We start from the raw sequence: 20,640 nt of genomic DNA on the forward strand, positions 1-20,640 counted from the left end.
ATACAGCTTGCCATCCATGATCTACCTGCTGGGAAGGCGCCGGGCCCGGATGGGATCCCTATAGAGGTCTATTCTAAGTATAGCGAGATTCTAGGTCCTCAACTCCTTGAAATGTACTCGGCTTCGTTTCAGCATCATCAGTTGCCTGAGACGTTATACGACGCTACTGTGGTGGTGATATTGAAGCCCGACAAGGATCCTACAGAGTGTGGTTCTTATCGGCCAATCTCATTGCTAAACCTGGATTATAAAATCTTGACTAGGTTACTCGCCTCCCGCTTGAACAAAGTGATCACATCTATAGTGCATCCAGATCAGGCTGGATTCATTCCAGGTAGGACTACTTCTGATAACATCAGGAGAGTGCAGGTCATAGCACAGATAGGGGTATCGGAAGGGAGGAGGTGGGCCATGGCGTCTCTTGACACGGCTAAGGCCTTTGACTCTGTTGAATGGCCTTTCCTCTTACGGGTTCTGCAGGAATTTGGATTCGGTCCAATGTTCATTAGGTGGGTTGAGATCCTGTACCAGAGACCCAAAGCAAACATACTAGTCAATGGCACTCAATCGGATTCATTCACCCTCCATAGGGGAACTAGACAGGGGAGCCCCCTATCCCCACTGTTGTTTGCTGTGGTGATAGAGCATTTGGCCTTACGTATCAGGCAGGACGAGTCTTTTAGGGGGATCTCCAGGGGATCTAGGGACGAAAAGATAGGTCTGTATGCTGACGATCTCCTCCTGTTTATGGATGAGCCTGAGAGGACTCTGCCAAGTGCAATAGCTGTGATAGAGAGGTTTGGTGTGTACTCGGGCTTGCACATAAATTGGACGAAATCGGTCATTATGCCTTTTTGGGCACATGATTGGCCGGAATGTTTCAATAATCTGCCAGTGGTGGATCACTTTAAGTATCTTGGCATTGTAATTACGAAGGACCCTCATGCGTCAGTGGTGAGAAATATAGACCCTATAGAACATCTGTATGTAGATAAGTTTAAGACGTGGAAGTCTCTGCCGCTTTCAGTGATGGGGAGGTTGAATTTAGTTAAAATGATACTGCTCCCTAAGGGCTTATATCTCCTGTCACATGCATGTGCTCCGGTCCCAAAGGCCTTCTTTGACAGACTCCATTCTTTAATCACTACCTTTGTATGGGGCAAGGCCAGGAGGAAGCTCTCTCTGAGAGTGCTGCAGAGATCCAGGCTCCAGGGGGGAATGGCTTTGCCGGATTTCTTCTTGTACTACTTAGCTGGCCAGCTGAAATTTATTGCATCATGGGTGAGGCAGGGGGGACTGCCTGGGCCAGAGTATTGGCTGAGAGAGTGCCTTGGTATTTCTACCTTGTGGCCAGTGTTGGAGTCCCTGAGTACAGTCCCTGGGAGAATGCTTCCTGCCCATAGGCTAGCTAACCAGGTGTGGAAGGCTGCCAAATTTAACGCATTTGCAGATCTACCTGATGCAGCTCCCCTCTGGGATAATCCTATGTTCCCACACTTGATTGATCTGGAGGGCTCGGCGATTTGGAAAGGATATGGGATCATATCCTTGGAGGAGTTATATGTGGGGGGTGTGCTTAGATCTCTGCAGCAACTGCAGGAGAAGTTTGAGATTCCTCACACCCACTTTTATAGATACCTTCAGCTGCGACATGCTCTGGAGGCGCAATTTAGGGGGATGAGCCGCAGCATTTCCAGGTATCCTCTGATAGGAGTGCTGAGGTCCCAGGGTCCTAAGGGAGTCATTTCTGTCTTATACACACAGCTACTCGGAGATAGAATGCGACTTCAGCCGCTGGAGGTAGAAGCAAAATGGAAATCTACTATCCCGACACTTGATGATGAGGAGTGGGAGGAGGCATTACTGGTTCCCACCAAGGTTTCTCCGTCGGTTAATAATAGATTAACTCAGCTGTTTATCCTTCATAGAAGTTACCTGTCCCCGCTTAGGCTGTACAAAATGGGAAGATTACCTAGTAGCAGATTCCACAGGTGTCAGGAGGAGGGAGCTGATTTCTGGCATTTGATATGGAGCTGTAGCTATGTGCGGACCTTCTGGGAGAGTGTTGCAGGGATTTTGTCGACGTTGGTGCCCGCTCCGATAACACTTTGCCCCAAAATATGTATACTGGGAATTCTGGATGAAGAACTGTGGACACATCATCAGAGAGTATTTTTAGGAGAGACTCTGTTTTTGGCCAGAAAGGCGATAGCTTTGAGATGGATGGCGGACAGGCCCCCTATGGCTGGTCAGTGGAAAGGCTTGGTAAATCAGGCTATGTCTATGGAAAAGGTAGTCTATATTCATAGGAAGTGCCCGAAGAAATTTGAAAAAGTATGGGGGGAGTGGTGCTCTTCGACTCACTCACTACATCGCTCTCATATGCATTCGGTGTCGGAAGACCCTTGGGGATGATAGCCACTGCTTGCTGACTATTACCTGGGTACCACAAGCTAATTGATGCGTGGTAAGGGGCTGGTTTGCCTACTGCTCTTGCACATAATGCCACTGTCTATCTTGATGTTTATTATGATATGTATCTGAACATTTGCTCTTGATGTCTGGGACTCCCCTGCGTGGGCTGTCACTACTTCCTGCTGTCTTGATTCATGCCTAATGTTAAACTTCAATAAAACGAGTTTAAAAAAAATAAAAATAAAATGACGGTCCAACTAAACGCAAACCGGATGGAATAGCATGCCGCTGCGGGATGCTGTGGTAGCCATCCCAGTTCAGGGTGCCTTCAATTTTGAATAAATCCCCAACAGTATCACCAGCAAAGCACCCTCACTATCACGATTGGCGTGACTATCACATACGTGACACAGAGGGAGGGAAAGAGGAAGGCCCTGCCCAAGTGAGAGGGAAGGTGGTGACCCCTGACTCACCTTGCGGCTGGCACCTGGCTGCCCTGACGTCCCTAGACGGGTTCCTCACCCGTACGCCGATCACGTGCCTAAAACCCTGGCTTTCCCTAAGATGAGCCCTAGATAGTGAACAGGGCGGTGGGAACACTAGTCCGCACCACTAGCTCTAAAGGAAAACACCAAGGGGAGGACAGACAATACAGACTCAACATATAATCCCAGGTGGGCGACAACAGGAGACAACAAAAAGCCCAACAGGGATCCGGAGGGTAGCACTCTGGAACAACAACCAGGATTCACAGCTCCAGTGGGTCAGTATAGAAGTCCAGGCAGGAAGCTCTATAACTGGCAACTAGAGAAGTGTGAGAGGAGAATATAAGGAGGTTGGGAGTGGCAGACAAGAAACAGCTGAGGAGGAGAAGCTACGGATCCCTGAGTGAGACAAAAAGGATAGCAAGGCAAACACAGAAAACAATCACTAAGAAACAACGTGATCTTTAGACATAGAGCGCGCAGCCACCCGCTGCGACTTCCTGACCCCGGGTATAACAGAGTCAGACGTGGCTCTTGACACCCTCGTGACAGTACCCCCCCTTTCACGAGGGGCCTCCGGACACTCAGGACCAGGTCTCTCAGGATGAGAGGTATGGAAAGCCTGAATTAACCTGTTGGCGTTTACCTCTGACGCTGGAACCCACATTCTTTCCTCGGGACCGTAACCCCTCCAATGCACCAGATACTGAAGAGAGCGGCGGACCCGACGAGAATCAACAATTCTGGATATTTGAGACTCCAGATTACCATCCACAATAACAGGAGGAGGTGGCAGCGGTGATGGTTCTAGAGGTGGAACATACTTCTTGAGTAACGACTTATGGAAGACGTTATGGATCTTAAAAGTCTGAGGTAGCTCCAGGCGAAAAGCCACAGGGTTAATGACGGCTACTATTTTATAAGGACCAATGAACCTAGGGCCCAGTTTCCAAGAGGGAACCTTCAACTTAATATTCCTAGTAGACAACCACACATAGTCATTCACTCCTAGGTCCGGACCTGGCTACCGTTTCTTATCGGCCATGCATTTATATTTACCACTCATATTTTTCAAGTTAGCTTGCACCTTCTGCCATACCGATGAAAGAGATGAAGAAAACCGTTCCTCTTCGGGAACCCCAGAAGACCCCCCCTCTTTGAAAGTACAAAATTGGGGATGAAAACCGTATGCACCAAGAAATGGTGACTTGCCAGTGGATTCCTGACGACGATTATTTATGGCAAACTCGGCTAACGGTAAATATGATGACCACACCTCTTGGTTTTCAGACACACCTTAAATATGTTTCTAGGTTTTGGTTGGTACGCTCAGTCTGTCCATTCGACTGAGGATGGAAAGCTGAGGAAAAGGACAAGTGTACCCCCAAACGGGAACAAAAAGCTTTCCAAAACTTAGAAATAAACTGGGTTCCCCGATCCGAAACCACATCGGAAGGGACCCCGTGAAGCTTCACGATTTCACTGATAAACACCTGAGCAAGAGTCTTAGCATTAGGAAGTGCGGGTAGCGCAATAAAGTGTACCATTTTGCTAAACCTGTCTACTACTACCAAGATAACTGTTTTACCCGCAGACAACGGTAAGTCAGTGATGAAATCCATTGACAGATGTGTCCATGGCCTATTGGGGATGAAAAGTGGCAATAAAGACCCTGCTGGACGTGTATGAGAGACTTTTGCGCGTGCACAAGTAGAACAAGTAGACACGAAATCCATTACATCCTGACGCAACCTTGGCCACCAAAAACGACGAGACAATAGCTCCAAGGTTGCTTTACTACCCGGGTGCCCAGCAAGTGCCGAATTATGATGTTCCTTTAATAATTCAAGACGCAGGTTTAACGGTACAAACAATTTCTCTGAGGGGCAAGAGGCCGGGGCGTCCCCCTGGGCCTCTAACACCTTTCCCTCTAGAACAGAGTGTACAGCAGAGACAACCACTCCTCTTTGTAAAATAGGTACCGGATCACTAACATTACCCCCTCCAGGGAAACTACGAGATAATGCGTCTGCCTTGGTATTTTTTGCCCCAGGACGATAGGTGATTACAAAGTTAAATCTGGTAAAGAATAGCGACCACCTAGCTTGTCTTGGGGTGAGACGCTTAGCCGATTCTAGGTACAGAAGGTTTTTGTGATCCGTAATCACCGTGACGGGGTGGATTGCTCCCTCTAAGAAGTGACGCCACTCTTCAAACGCCAGTTTAATCGCCAACAGTTCCCTATTTCCAATATCATAGTTCTTTTCTGCAGTAGAAAACTTCTTGGAAAAGAAAGCGCAAGGACGCCATTTGCCAGGAGACGGACCCTGAGACAATACAGCCCCCACTCCCACCTCTGACGCATCTACTTCAACAATAAAAGGCTGGGAGACATCAGGTTGAATTAGAACAGGTGCCGAGGTAAATCTCTCTTTTAGAGAGGAAAATGCAATTTTAGCGGCGTCAGACCATTTAGAAAAATCAGTCCCCTTCCTAGTCATGTCAGTAAGGGGTTTAACGATCACTGAATAATTTTTAATGAACTTTCTATAGAAATTTGCGAAACCCAAAAACCGTTGTAGAGCTTTAAGGTTCTCAGGAAGATCCCAATCTAAAATTGCCTGGACCTTCCTAGGATCCATACGGAAACCTGAAGCAGATAATAGATATCCCAAGAACTGTATTTCCTGAACAGCGAAGACACATTTTTCAATTTTCGCATATAATTTATTCGTCCGTAGGACCTGCAGTACTTGCCTGACATGTACTTCATGTGTTTTCAGATCAGCCGAATAAATTAAGATATCATCTAGGTATATGACTACAAACCTGCCGATGAGATGACTAAAAATATCATTAACGAAATGTTGGAAGACAGCAGGGGCATTGGTCAGACCGAAAGGCATGACTAAATTTTCATAATGCCCCTCAGGGGTGTTAAAAGCTGTCTTCCACTCATCCCCTTCCTTGATACGAATCAGATTGTAGGCCCCCCTAAGATCAAGTTTGGAGAACCACCTAGCACCCGCAATCTGATTAAAAGGTCAGGAATGAGAGGAAGAGGGTATGGAAATCTAGGCAAGGACGCAGGCCCCCATCTTTCTTTTTAACAAAGAAAAACCCTGCAGCCACGGGTGAAGAAAAGGGTCTGATGTGTCCCTTAGCCAGACTCTCGGAGATATAATCTGTCATGGCTTGTCTCTCGGGACCCGAAAGATTATACAACCTGGACTTGGGTAATTTTGCACTGGGAATCAGGTTAACCGGGCAATCATAAGGACGATGAGGTGGTAGCTTCTGACAACCCTTTTCAGAAAAAACGTCCTCAAAGTCCGAAATAAATGTAGGTAGGGAAGCTATGGAGGAGATTAAGCAATTGTTATTTAAGCAATTCTCTCTGCAATGCTCACTCCACTCCAATATCTCCCTGGCCTGCCAATCCACCACTGGATTGTGCGCTACCAACCAGGGAAGACCCAATACCACAGGAGAGGGAAGGCCCTCCAGAACGTAACATGAAAGACACTCATTATGGTGGTCCCCTACCCGAAGGTGTAAGTTATGGACGATGTGAGTGAGGTTTCTCTGAGACAGAGGAGCAGAATCAATAGCGAATATGGGAATAGGTCTCTGCAGCGTACAGAGAGACAAATCCATAGTGCGGGCAAAATGGGCATCTATCAAATTTACCCCTGCTCCACTGTCTAGAAAAAAAAAAAATAGACTCAGTCTTAACACCAAAAACAATAACCGCTGGCAACACAAATTGAGATGTATGGAGGAAACGTATACCCCCCGGCTGACATCCTCCGCACAGCCTGGGGTTAGTAGTTTTCCGACGGTCATTTGTTTTTGGAGAAAGGAGAGACAGACATTAATGAAATGACCCCTCCCCCCACAGAAAAAACAAGCCCCCCACCTACGGCGAACCTCAGGAGGACGGACCTGACGAGAAGTTCCTCCTAGCTGCATAGGCTCATCTAAGTCAGTACAGACTAACTGCTGCTTGGGAGAGGTTACCAATTGCTCAGGAATTTTCGATCTCTCCCTAAGACGTCTATCTATTCTGATAGAGAGGGACATAACAGCATGAAGGGAAAGGGGGGTCTCATACAGCGCCAGCGCATCCTTAACCCTTTCAGATAACCCAGAGCAGAACTGACTCCTGAGAGCCGGGTCGTTCCACTGAGTATCCGTAGCCCACCTACGGAACTCTGAGCAATATTCCTCTGCTGGCCGATCTCCCTGTAGGAGTCTCCGTAACTTCGACTCAGCCAGGGCGACTCGGTCAGGGTCATCATATATGAGACCCAAAGCCCCAAAAAATCCCTCCACTGACCGGAGAGCCTGGGAACCAGGGGGTAACGAGAACGCCCAGGATTGCGGGTCCCCCTGAAGCAGGGAAATAACAATCCCCACCCGCTGTCCTTCATTACCTGAGGAGTAAGGGCGCAGCTTAAAATATAATTTGCAGGCCTCACGGAACGTCACAAATTTGTCCCTTCCCCCAGAAAATCTGTCAGGAAGAACAACCTTGGGTTCTGTAACAACCTGGTTACCCATAGCAACCGCTGGGCTTGCGGTCTGCTGCATTTGCTGCTGTTGTTGGAGGACAGACGCCTTCAATCCTGCCACCTCCAAAGACAGGCCTTGAAGCTGTTTTGCCAAAGCAGCAATAGGATCCATATTGGATTCTAAGTAGAGAGAAAAAAATAAATTATTTTTTATTTTTTTTTACTCCCAAAAAATAAGGGCCAGTTATAATATCACGATCGGCGTGACTATCACATACGTGACACAGAGGGAGGGAAAGAGGAAGGCCCTGCCCAAGTGAGAGGGAAGGTGGTGACCCCTGACTCACCTTGCGGCTGGCACCTGGCTGCCCTGACGTCCCTAGACAGGTTCCTCACCCGTACGCCGATCACGTGCCTAAAACCCTGGCTTTCCCTAAGATGAGCCCTAGATAGTGAACAGGGCGGTGGGAACACTAGTCCGCACCACTAGCTCTAAAGGAAAACACCAAGGGGAGGACAGACAATACAGACTCAACATATAATCCCAGGTGGGCGACAACAGGAGACAACAAAAAGCCCAACAGGGATCCGGAGGGTAGCACTCTGGAACAACAACCAGGATTCACAGCTCCAGTGGGTCAGTATAGAAGTCCAGGCAGGAAGCTCTATAACTGGCAACTAGAGAAGTGTGAGAGGAGAATATAAGGAGGTTGGGAGTGGCAGACAAGAAACAGCTGAGGAGGAGAAGCTACGGATCCCTGAGTGAGACAAAAAGGATAGCAAGGCAAACACAGAAAACAATCACTAAGAAACAACGTGATCTTTAGACATAGAGCGCGCAGCCACCCGCTGCGACTTCCTGACCCCGGGTATAACAGAGTCAGACGTGGCTCTTGACACCCTCGTGACACTCACACCATCACACCTCCTCCTCCATGCTTCACGGTGGGAACCAGGCATGTAGAGTCCATCCATTCACCTTTTCTGCGTCGCACAAAGACACGGTGGTTGGAACCAAAGCTCTCAAATTTGGACTCATCAGACCAAAGCACAGATTTCCACTGGTCTAATGTCCATTCCTTGTGTTCTTTATCCCAAACAAGTCTCTTCTGCTTGTTGCCTGTCCTTAGCAGTGGTTTCCTAGCAGATATTCTACCATGAAGGCCTGATTCACACAGTCTCCTCTTAACAGTTGTTCTAGAGATATGTCTGCTGCTATAACTCTGTGTGGCATTGACCTGGTCTCTAATCTGAGCTGCTGTTAACCTGTGATTTCTGAGGCGACCAGAGGTGACTCTTTGTCTTCCTTTCCTGGGGCGGTCCGCATGTGAGCCAGTTTCTTTGTAGCGCTTGATGGTTTTTGTGACTGCACTTGGGGACACTTTCAAAGTTTTCCCAATTTTTCGGACTGACTGGCCTTCATTTCTTAAAGTACTGATGGCCACTCGTTTTTCTTTACTTAGAATTTTTATTATGGCAAGAAAAAAGCAGCTAACAGTCTATTCAGTAGGACTATCAGCTGTGTATCCACCTGACTTCTCCACAACGCAACTAATGGTCCCAACCCCATTTGGAAGGCAAGAAATCCCACTTATTAAACCTGACAGGGCACACCTGTGAAGTGAAAACCATTTCAGGTGACTACCTCTTGAAGCTTCATCAAGAGAATGCCAAGTATCAAAGCAGTAATCAAAGCAAAAGGTGGCTACTTTGAAGAACCTAGAATATGGCATATTTTCAGTTGTTTCACACTTTTTTGTTATGTATATAATTCCACATGTGTTAATTCATCGTTTTCATGCCTTCAGTGTGAATCTACAATTTTCATAGTCATGAAAATAAACAAAACTCTTTGAATGAGAAGGTGTGTCCAAACTTTTGGTCTGTACTGTACGTTGAAGGGCTACCTCAGCGTCCTCTGCTAATAGTAGGTGACTTTAATACCTGTCCCTCTGTACGATTGGATAGGGTAGGTGGTTCAGATATGGTCAGAGATACTAACTTTGCCACTGTACTGCGGGAATTGGATCTGCATGACATATGGCGAGTGAGGAATCCAAATGTGCGCCAGTTCTCGTGTTTCTCTAGCTCCCATCATTCACTGTCTATGATTGATTTGGCCATAGGGACCCCTGATGTACTGTCTCTTGTGTTGGAGGCTACATATTTGCCCAGAAGTCTGACCACGCCCCTATATATGTAGAGCTTAAATTAGGTGTCCAACATTCCTTTGGAGTTGGTAAATGGAGACTTAAACCTTTCTGGCTACAACTGGTAGATTGGGATACAGATATTGAAGAGGAGATTAAAGAGGACCTTTCACCGATTATGACAATGCGAACTAACTATACAGACATGGAGAGCGGTACCCGGGGATCTCACTGCACTTACTATTATCCCTTGGCGCCGCTCCGTTCTCCCGCTATCTTCGGTCACAAAGTTATGGTAGGCAGAGTCTGCCCTTGTTCTGCTGTAGCGCTGGCCAATCGCAGCGCAGAGCTCACAGCCTGGGAGGCTATTTTCCCCCAGGCTATGAGCTCTGCAATGCGATTGGCCAGCGCTACAGCAGAACAAGGGCAGACTCCGCCTACTATAACTTAGTGACTGAAATCTTTGCCTACTATAACTTAGTGAGCAAAGATACCGGATGGCATAATGGGAGAACGGAGCGGCGCCCAGGGATAATAGTAAGTGCAGTGAGATCCCCGGGCGCTGCTCTCCATGTCTGTATAGTTAGTTCACATTGTCATAATCGGTAAAAGGTCCTCTTTAAGGAATTCTTCGATAATAATAATGGGTCAGCGCCTGTTGGGGTAGTGTATGATATGTGCAAGGCATTTATCCGGGGACTTTGCATTCAAAGGATAAGTCGTCATAAAACAAAATCTAGGGACACTCAAAAAAGACTTCAGGCTCTAGTGGTAGAAACAGAGGGAAGGTATGTCAATCACCCCTTCAGTGCTCATGAAGAGTCATTTATAGATGCTCAGGCAGACCTAAAACAACAATTTTTTGCACACTGCTGAATATAAACGTTTCCTTCTGAAACAAAGATATTTTGAAGCCCGAGAGAGAGTTCTGGGAGGTTATTAGCCAGAGTAGTCAGGGCGCAAGATGGGCCATCTAAAATACTGTATATCCGAAGAACTGATGGCAAAATACTGTATATCCTTAGAACTGATGGTACTGTGGGTACATCAGACACTGATATCCTTGAGGAATTTCATACATATTTTGAATCCCTGTATAGAACAAAGCTTACAGTTGATTCCTCTAATATTACTGAATATCTTGCTGGAATTGGTGTTCCACGGCTCTCTGCAGAGTGTGTGGCTTATCTAGACCAGCCCTTCGCACTGACTTGAGTTAGAATTGGCACTCAAATCCTTCCCAAATGAAAAGGCCCCTAGAATAGACGGCTTGCTAGTGGAGTATTTTAAGAAATATAGTAAAGTCCTACTGCCCCAATTACTATCTGTATTTAATGATGCCTTGTCAATAGGTGAACTGCCTGCTTCCATGAAGGAGGCCATAATTGTTGTACTGCCAAAGCCTGGAAAGGATCCAAACCTCCGTGACTCATATAGGCCAATCTCACTATTGACTTCTGATGTTAAGATTTTAGCAAAAGTCCTAGCGAACTGGCTACAAACGGTCATCTTGAACATTATACATAAAGATCAAGCTGGATTCATGCCTGATAAATCCACTTTGGTCTAACTTAGAAGACTTTTTCTTAATATTAAAAGGAGGGCAGAATCGGATAGAGAAAGAGCTATACAGCCAAAGCCTTTGATAGTGTAGAATGGAGCTATCTTTGGGCAGTGCTGCGAGTCATGGGCTTTGTAGAAACCTTTATATCTTGGGTTCAGTTACTATACCGAGGGGCCACAGCTAGGATTACAGCTAATGGAGGGATATCAGAGGCATTTCAGCTGGGCAGGGGAACGCGTCAAAGGAGCCCACTATACCCTCTCTTATTCACTATTGCGATTGAACCCTTGGCATGCATGCTCCATACTTCTGACAAAATTATAGGATTTCCTATGGGGAAGAGTGGGTGTGTCCCTGTATGCTGACGATATTCTTATACAGTATATGTTGGGAATATTAAAAAGTCACTAGGCCCTAATATGTCCCTCATAAAGGATTTTGGTGACAGGTCTGGTCTTCGCATTAATTGGGATAAATCTACTCTGTTGCCGTTAGATGTGTCCCCTGATAATTTCTCCCTTAGGTCCCCTCAACTGTATATTGCTAAACAATTCAAATATCTGGGAATAGTCGTCTTGACAAATCTGGGGCAATACTTGAAAAATAATGCTCCTGGGAATTATGTCTGAAAAAATTAAAGCGTGGTGTAAACTCCCAATGTCAGAAATAGGTAGGAGTAATCTCCTTAAAATGATTCTTATACAAAAACAATTTATAGCCTGCATAATTCCCCTGTATGGATACCTCGCCGGATGTTCCTTAATATAGATAGACTATTTAAAAGTCTAATTTGGCTCAAAAAACTGCTAGAATATGACTGGATACGTTGCAGAGAGGAAAAGATGCAGGGGGCGCTCTATAATTAACCCATTGTTATATTATCTATCTTCACAGCTGCAGCAGCACAGGGGGTGGGGAAAATAGTGGTCTCTCTGATAAGATAGTGGAATACCCTACACTAAGTATGATACATAAAAGTCTGGCAGAGGTGTCGTGTACTGTTGTCTGTACAGAGCTTCACCCAGGTCTCTCCTGTGTGGAAGAATCACCAGTTACCTTAAATATTTTGCTTAGAAGGGTTTTCGCCTTGGGAAAGTAGAGGGGATTATAACAGGTTATATTTCCCAATGTTTTGGGGTATACCCTAATTTAAACAAAAAAAAAAAATTTAACCAAAAACCAGTGTTGGCTACCTCCTCCTCCACCACCGCTTCCACCTACTCCGCCACATCCACCACCTCCTCAACCTCCTACTCCATATGGACCTCGTACTCTAGGATCAAGATTATTATTTTTAATTCTTACATATTTTATGTTATTTGAAGTCATTTCACTATCCACATTTGTTTGTAGAGCACTTGCCATGCTCTTAACCACATTTTGCTGACATTTGCAGCCCTCTAGCCGTTCCATGACTTTTTTACATCCATTTTAGTGCTCAAAAGTTCAGGTCCCCATTGACTTCAATGGAGTTTGGGTTCGGGGTCAAGTTCGGGTCCTGAACTCAAACTTTTTTGTGAAGTTTTGCCAAACTCGTCGAACCCGAACATCCAGGTGTCCGCTCAACTCTACTAGTCACTTAATATTTCACATATATCCTAGGCATGCTGTATGATGCCTAAAGACAAGCCAGCAAAGTATCAAAACTGTCAAAGTATAAAATACTCCCTTTGAGTGGTCATTAGGCAAACCAGCAAAGTATAAAATAATCCTTTCAGAGCTCATTGTACAGTGGTAGCACACCATAAAATCACCCAGCATCATAAAATCACCCTATACAGCACCAGCGCCATAATATAAGTGAGGACAAGTGTTTTTCAGTAAGAAAGTCCAGTGCTATTTTAAAACAATGAGTCTAGTTCATTTTGCGTTTCATTTTTTGCAATTCAAAATAGCATTCTAGCCTTCCTTATTTTCTTCAGCTATACAGTGTATAATATCTTTTTGTCTTTTCTGGAATATGAAGCATACTAGTTAAATGATGAAGAATACAATAAATGAGATGTTATATTTCTAAAGTCGGGGGGCATTAAGAAGCAGTCATTTTCTTTGATAAAATAATTTATGTCACATTATAGCATTTGGAGTGTTCCTGTTTCCTGGTCAGTTAAAAGCAGCATTTACTTGAAATATAACTGTAAGTAACTTTGTAAGAGATTGAAGCTAATAAATCGTATTTTAGTCTGACCTTGAGTACTATTACTATCCTATTTGTTCTGCCATGAGTGTGTCAATTTGTAGTTCATAAAAAAGCTTTTCAGTGTGGTTGTGTGTGTGTTTTTTTAACAACATAATAACCAAAGAAATGCAAGTGGTTTTCTATGCCTTAGGATGCTTCTCCAAAACCTGCTACATATATTTATGTACTTAAACTACCACTTACTACAGTTTAGATGGTTTGAAAAGAAGTGAAAAATATTAAAATGCAATTATAGCTAGTCATATGCATAACATTTAATAAAGTGGCCCAATATATTTAGTCTGCTAAGGCTACTTTCACACTAGCGTTCGATCGGATCCGTTCTGAACGGATCCGATCATAATAATGCAGACGGAGGCTCCGTTCAGAACGGATCCGTCTGCATTATTTTTAGCATATAACAGCTAAGTGTGAAAATAGCCTCGTACGGATCCGTCCAGACTTTCAATGTAAAGTCAATGGGGGACGGATCCGCCTGAAGATTGAGCCATATTGTGGCATCTTCAAACGGATCCGTCCCCATTGACTTACATTGTAAGTCTGGACGGATCCGCACGCCTCCGCACGGCCAGACGGACACCCGAACGCTGCAAGCAGCGTTCAGCTGTCCGCCTGTCCGTGCGGAGGCGAGCGGAGCGGAGGCTGAACGCCGCCAGACTGATGCAGTCTGAGCGGATCCGCTCCATTCAGACTGCATCAGGGCTGGACGGAGGCGTTCGGGTCCGCTCGTGAGCCCCTGCAAACGGAGCTCACGAGCGGACCGACGAACGCTAGTGTGAAAGTAGCCTAATTCTGCTAATTTCTGTAACAGTTTATTTGGTGTATTTTAAAGACACAATGTTGTGGAGACCAGGTATGATATAATTTTACACAAAGCAAGTTAAATGGGTTGTATGTCACGATCAGTGGGGGGGGACAGCAATATATATAAAAAAATAAAAATACATTTTATTGAATACATAAATGTAAAAGCATCAAGATAACAAGATACACCCAAAATGTGTGATACCTCCCACTTTTATTTTTGTATATATTGCTAGCTAAAGACTCCTTTATTTTCCTGTAGGTTTATCTGTCACCAGTGAGTTGGCATTTTTTAGGGGATCATTATAGGTTGCTTTACACATTTTTGTAGCAATGTTGTAACCTAAATATTTGTCTACCTATCAATATGAATAAACCTTGAAGGTAGGAATATTCATAAGCAGTATACCTAGGCCCTGATTTCCCTATAAGGCAGTGGAATAAGTATAGGACCAGAGACAACCCGTTCCCCCCCAGATGGATGAATGGAAGTCTCTGTCTCAGGCCCAGATGCAACAACAAGGAATATAACAAATACAAACAAACACAACACTTAACTTCTGTAGAGATGGAAGAACAGGGACACTAGGGAGGATCTCACATCAGCTCAGCCAAACCCAAATGAAGCTATCAACCGCATAGTCAGAAGAGTGGGGTGAGACTATAAAGGGTAGAAGTGATGACCACTAAGCAACAGCTGAGAAAAGGAAAGTGGTCATTAACCCTATCAACACTGAATCAAGAGAAATGAAGGAGGCTGTTAGATTTCTCCACGCTTAGCCAATCTCCTTGATTTCCTGACATCAGTCACCTGAGGGACCATGACATTGTATGAAAATATATTTTTCCAGAAACATCCCAAGTACTGTATGAGCTGTCCTAATGCTATTTTGCTTAAATGGTCATTAACTTTTCACATGATCACAAGATGCTCTGAAAGTTACATATTTACATAGTTGTTGAGGTTGCAAAAAAAAACAAAAGTCCATCAAGTCTAACCTGTAATCCTGCTATATATCGATCCACGTAACAAATGCCTGGATCAATGTCCATCTTCCTTTTACAAAGGGGTTTGGCTAAAGGGAAAGAGTGTGTAGAACAAGATTTTTATGCATTGTCATAAGCCTCAATGTTATTTTAACATAGTAACATAGTACATAAGGCCGAAAAAAGACATTTGTCCATCCAGTTCGGCCTGTCATCCTGCAAGTTTGAATTGAAAATGCTTCTAAACCTTTTTTGAAGCCATTTACTGCATTTGCTTTGACCAACTCCTGTGGCAGGCTATTCCAGAGATTCACAGCCCTTACAATAAGTCTAGTTCTTCTGTTATCTGCTATATTCCAGCTATCCCCTTTTTAATTGATTTTCAGTTTGAAAAATGCCCTTTTCCCATCCATGTCAGGATCAACCCTGTAAGAGGGTCATATTACATATATCAGGGAGAAGGAAATGAGTGAGACTGGCACAATTAGAGAGACTACACAGCTACATGGAAAGGTTATTGCTCATCACAAGTCCTTCATTCACAAAAATACAAGTCAGTACGTCTTTGTAATGTCCTCCATTATCATGAGGCTGCTTCTGAATGACTATGAGACCGTTAAGAAGCAGATTCTCCTCTACTTTCTGTGTGTGCAGTGGATAGTAGCTGGTCTCTTCCCAGCATGTCTGAGAAAAAAACTTATATTTATATTCAACAAGCACAGAGGAAAACTGTTAAAAATGGCAGCTACAAGTGATATCATGACCAGAAATAGTTTTTCCTCGTCTACACACACTGTACTACTTATTAATAGAAAGGTTTGTTAAAGGTGCAGTGCCATTTTAAGCTGCAACAATTTTTTCTAATCCCATACAACATTTTAAGAAAAAATATTTTTGTTGAAAGGGGATATCAGACAGTATTATTTAAGAGGTTAATAAGTTAAATTGTATGTATACTGTATGTAAATTTTTTAACCTAATTTAAGGGAACATGTCATGTTTAACACGGTGTCTGAGCTGAATATACCATGTTACAGCGCAGGATGAGCTGAGCAAATTTATCATTGTAATTTAGTTATTTATGTCCATGCTCATTCTGGGCTTGAAGTCATGGAGGTGGTCCGGTCCTATTCAGTAATTGACAGGCTTTCACTCTATCACTGTGTATACTATGTAAGCATTCAGTCACTCATATCAGCGCCTCCTGACAAAATGAGCATAGAAATAAATTAATGAATTACAAATTATACAGAATCTTTTCCCATAAAACTATATTAGACTAAGTTCCTCCTGCTCTATTACATGCTGCCTTCAGCTCAGATGCCATGTCCAATGTGTTTTATTTAATCTTTTTACAAAATTCTATATCAATCTGATCAGCTCATCCTGCTCTATAATACAGGGTGGGCCATTTATATGGATACACCTTAATAAAATGGGAATGGTTGGTCATATTAACTTCCTGTTTGTGAGTATATGTGAGGCGGGAAACTTTTCAATATGGGTGGTGACCATGGCGGCCATTTTGAAGTCGCCATTTTGAATCCAACTTTAGTTTTTTCAATAGGAAGAGGGTCATGTGACACATCAAACTTATTGGGAATTTCACAAGAAAAACAATGGTGTGCTTTGTTGTAACTTTATTCTTTCATGAGTTATTTACAAGTTTCTGACCACTTATAAAATGTGTTCAATGTGCTGCCCATTGTGTTGGATTGTCAATTTTTTGTATAAGGCGTGTCCCTTGCTGCAGTGCTGGCCAATTGCAGCGCACAGCTCATAGCCTGGCTATGAGTTGTGCGCTGCGATTGGCCAGTGCTGCAGCAAGGGACAAGCCTCCTACAAAAAAATCAGTCCAGTACAACAGACGGAGCTGAGACACCGGAGCCTATACCGGGCGAACGGAGCGGCGCCCAGGCATACTAGTAAGTGCAGGGTGACCCCTGGGCGCCGCTGATATAGTTCGTTTTTAGTTTGTAAACTAGTGAAAGGTCCTCTTTAAGACCGTTTATCGGGTCTCTTCTTTTTAATTTTTAGTTTTATTGGGAATAATCAAAACATTTTTATTTAAGTTATAATTTTTTGTATTAAATTATAATTCTATTTTTATTTCATTGTTATTTCTTCCATTTATTACATTCACAAATTAGCACCAAAATAAATTATTAAAATGGGTTTCATAATTTGTCAGTCATATTGATACCTGGCTATGGTGACAGTTTGGTATAGGGGAGTTTTTTTTCTTTTTCCTTTGTATTTCATGTTATATATTTTTTTTGTTATGTGCATATATTTTTTGGGGTATACAATTATAATATGTTTCCCAAGAGGTAATTTTTCCACTGCAACTGGGGCATCCGTAGGATCCCCGGTTACTAGTGAAAATAGCAGAGACAGCTCATCTCTACACTCACTGAGCTTTATGTAGACTGCACCTGATCTGCTTCTAATTCATTGCCAGAGCAGGAGTATTAGGCTAGGGCTACACAATGACATGTGTCACATGACAATTTTTATAATGATAGTGCATGGTGTCGCACTGCGACATGCTGCAACACGACAGTAGCAAAAAATTCATTCAAGATGGATTCTTCTGTGACTGTCGACACCATAGACTATCATTGTAAAAATTGCTGAGTGACATTGGTGCGACATCAATGTCACGCGACACATGTTGCAGTGTAGTTGTACCTAATGTGTCGAGCGACACATGTCATGTAGCCCTAGCCTTAATGCATTGACCCCAAAATACGCCACTGCAGACTAGGACCTGCACCACCTGTTGTCTAAACATGAATGAGATCATCTAAAATTAAAAAAATATACAAACTGCTGTTGAAATAAATCCAATTTGCTAAACATATTGCTAATTTTCAGAAAATAAGAGAGTGAATGGAAGGAATGACGGCCAACAATACCTTTAGCTGTTACATCTGTTGGGACTGTTTAACATGCCCAAATGTATACAGCTGTATGCCTACAGGTTTCATATGTCTGAGATTGACCAATATTCAAAGAAAGTATAATATGCATACATTTATTTTTGTGTAACAATGTGTTAAAAACAAAGAGGATATTGCAGCAATGCTTTGAAATATAATTCAGGTCTACAGGATCCAACTATTTACTGATCAGACATAAAGTTACCTTGTTGGCACAAGTTTGTGTATTACATTTTCTCAGGCTTATTTGACAGGAGATTTTTCGATGTAGTGTGAATTGAGCTCAATACATGACTGTAAGCTAACACAGACTTTGTGTTTCATTTGTAAGCATGGAGACACATAAGATCTTTACTATTTCATATTTTGATCTTCACTCAACAGCAGATCGAGACAATGGACACTTACAGTTATAGTTACTTACAAAGAACTTTAGCATCATCAAAAATGCAGTCCTAAAAGAAACAGTCAAGATGTAAAGTTGATGATTGCCCTTTTCATTATAGTTAGAGTTGAGCGAAGTTTTGAAAACTTCGATTCAGACACTTTGCAGAATTTCTCCAAGAAATTTGCTTTGTTCCAAATTAATTTGTCAAGTAGCGCATTGAATCTGTTATATCCCTGCCTGCAGTTAAACTGTAGGGATAGTGTATCTTAGTGTAAATCATTGTGCATTACAACAACATGTATAGCTAGTTCTTTCTAGTAGTGAAATAGTTACTGTGACAGGCAGGTCATCTCCAGTATATGGACGTGCACATCATTGTCCTAGTTTATCCCTAACTAAACCAAAAGAAAAGCATACAGCAGCCTTTAGTAAAGAAAAAAAAAAAGACTATGTGCTCCATGCAGGAGCTGTGTCTCAATGACTATTTAGTGGAACAAAAGAAAGGTATGATGGTGGCAGTGCCAAGAAGTAGTGGAGGTTCTTTTAAGCAATGTTGTGGAAGTGCAAACACATGCTTTGGAATCACTTCTATTAGCTGTAGAATGACTGTGCATCACTATTAGGGTCCATTCACACGTCCGTTGTTTCTTTCCTGATCTGTTCAGTTTTTTGCGGAACAGATCTGAACCAGATCTGGACCCATTCATTTTCAATGGGTCCTGAAAAAGATCGGACAGCACAATGTCTGATTTTTTTCAGGACCCATTGAAAATGAATGGGTACAGATCTGGCCCAGATCTGTTCTGCAAAAAACAGAACAGATCAGGATAGAAAAAACGGACGTGTGAATGGACCCTTAGACTCAGTTCACTCTTCACTTATTTGGTCAGTTACGGGTCAAAAACAGATCTTTTCATGATACTTTATTTGAGAGTAGAATTGTCTTCTGATTTTGGCTTACCATATAGTACTGGCTGGAATTAACTGACCAAATAACTGAAGTGTCAACTCATCCTTAAAGGTTAATGTTAGCGTCAGGTCTAATTTACCTAACTGTGCAGTGGCAAAAGATTCTAATATAGTTTGAAAGAGCTGTCTCATTTTACACTGTCTGCTCTGTCTATATTGATTGATAGATAACCTATTCTGTTAGCCACTGATTTCTACTATAATGTGAAAGAGCTCATTTCACTGTTTGTGGAGTGTCCACATTAATTGATAGATAATGTATTAGGTTAGTCAGTGATTCAAGTAGTGGCCCCATGACAGTGGGAAGGGTATCATCAGTAAGGTTGTGTTGACATTGGTGTTTATCTTTCCCTTCTACTGATCCATCAGAATAACAGCTCAAAAAACAAACAGATCCTGTATTTTGAGGATTCGCCTTTACACGGTCAGTATTTGGTCAGTAATTGATCAGTATTTGTAAAGCAAAAGCAGGAGTGGGTCCAAAACACAGATGAAATGTCATGGAAATATTTGCATGGCTCGTGTGTTTTGGACTTACTTTTGGCTTCCAAATCATGATCAAATCCTGATGGAAGACACTGACCATGTGATTGAGGCCTTATGGATGCTCCAAAGACAGGATCCATTGTGTTTTAAATTTTCGGTTCTTCTGATGGATCAGAAGAATGGCAAAATAAACTGTGATGTAAACAAGGCCAGGGTGATGGTGGCAACAGCATGAACAGTCACAATAGTGGCCCAGTCAGAATGGTGAGGATGTGAACAGCATGAGGAGTCACTACAGTGGCCCGTCACAGATTGGTAAGGGTGGCAACAGCGTGATGAGTCAACACAGTGGCCTAGTCACAGTGTGGCGAGGGTAGCAAAAGCATGAGGACACAATATAGTTGCCTAGTCATAGAGTGGTGAGGGCGTGAACAGCAGTGGCAGTAACAGCACAAGATGGTGGGAGTAGGAGAAGATGGCAGCAGAGGCAGCAGGCATGTGGCAGAAACATTTAGGCCTCTGCCACTCCTCTGTACATGGCCGGGCACTTCATTGTCTGATATATTTTTAGCTGAACTAAATAAATTAAAAGCAAATTAAAATACCCCTAAGGGCTCTTTCACACTTGCGTTCTTTTCTTCCGGCATAGAGTTCCATCGTCGGGGCTCTATGCCGGAAGAATCCTGATCAGGATTATCCTAATGCATTCTGAATGGAGAGAAATCCGTTCAGGATG

This window comes from Bufo gargarizans, chromosome 1 (assembly GCF_014858855.1).
Source record: "Bufo gargarizans isolate SCDJY-AF-19 chromosome 1, ASM1485885v1, whole genome shotgun sequence".
Taxonomy (NCBI): domain Eukaryota; kingdom Metazoa; phylum Chordata; class Amphibia; order Anura; family Bufonidae; genus Bufo; species Bufo gargarizans.